The sequence below is a fragment of the Arachis duranensis genome, chromosome 10 (genome assembly GCF_000817695.3).
Source record: "Arachis duranensis cultivar V14167 chromosome 10, aradu.V14167.gnm2.J7QH, whole genome shotgun sequence".
NCBI classification, from domain to species: Eukaryota; Viridiplantae; Streptophyta; class Magnoliopsida; order Fabales; family Fabaceae; genus Arachis; species Arachis duranensis.
The window spans coordinates 23,329,412-23,330,389 of NC_029781.3; the positions used below are offsets into that span (position 1 = coordinate 23,329,412).

A 978-nucleotide genomic window follows, 5' to 3' on the forward strand; every position below is an offset into this window, starting at 1 on the left:
ACTCTTGGGAAAAGCTAGTCAATGCCTTCTTGGGAAAGTTCTTTCCACCTTAAAAATTGAGTAAGCTTAGAGTGGAAGTCCAAACCTTCAGACAGAAGGAAGGTGAATCCTTCTATGAAGCTTGGGAAAGATACAAACAATTAATCAGAAAGTGTCCTTCTGACATGCTTTCTGAATGGAGCATCATAGGTATCTTCTATGATGGTCTATCTGAACTGTCCAAGATGTCCTTGGATAGCTCTGCTAGAGGATCTCTTCATTTGAAGAAGATGCCTGCAGAAGCTAAAGAGCTGATTGAAATGGTTGCAAATAACCAATTCATGTACACTTCTGAAAGGAATCCTGTGAACAATGGGACGAATCAGAAGAAATGAGTTCTTAAGATTGATACTCTAAATGCCATATTGGCTCAGAATAAAATATTGACCCAGCAAGTCAATATGATTTCTCAAAGTCTGTTTGGAATGCAAAATGCACCAGGCAGTGCTAAGGAAGCTTCATCTGAAGAAGAAGCTTATGATCCTGAGAACGCTTCAATGGAAGAGGTGAATTACATGGGAGAACCCTATGGAAACACCTGTAATCCTTCATGGAGAAATCACCCAAATCTCTCATGGAAGGATCAACAGAGACCTCAACAAGGTTTCAACAACAATAATGGTGGAAGAAACAAGTTTAGCAATAGCAAGCCTTTTCCATCATCTTCTCAGCAACAGACAGAGAATTCTAAGCAGAACCACTCTGACTTAGCAACCATGGTCTCTGATCTAATCAAAACCACTCAAAGTTTCATGACTGAAACAAGGTTCTCCATTAGAAATTTGGAGGCACAAGTGGGACAGCTGAGTAAGAAAATTACTGAATTTCCTCCTAGTACTCTTCCAAGCAATACAGAAGAAAATCCGAAAGGAGAGTGCAAGGCCATCAACATGGCCGAATTTGGAGAGGAGGAAGAGGCAGTGAACGCCACTGAGGAAG

General features: G+C 40.8%; 1 non-coding gene across 1 annotated transcript; it reads right to left on the minus strand.

Moving 5' to 3' along the window:
• Window positions 1-62: 62 nt before the first annotated feature.
• LOC127743369 (small nucleolar RNA R71) lies at window positions 63-170 on the minus strand. Its single transcript, XR_008004761.1, has one exon. It is a non-coding gene; the product is annotated as a small nucleolar RNA R71 (small nucleolar RNA).
• Window positions 171-978: the final 808 nt, after the last annotated feature.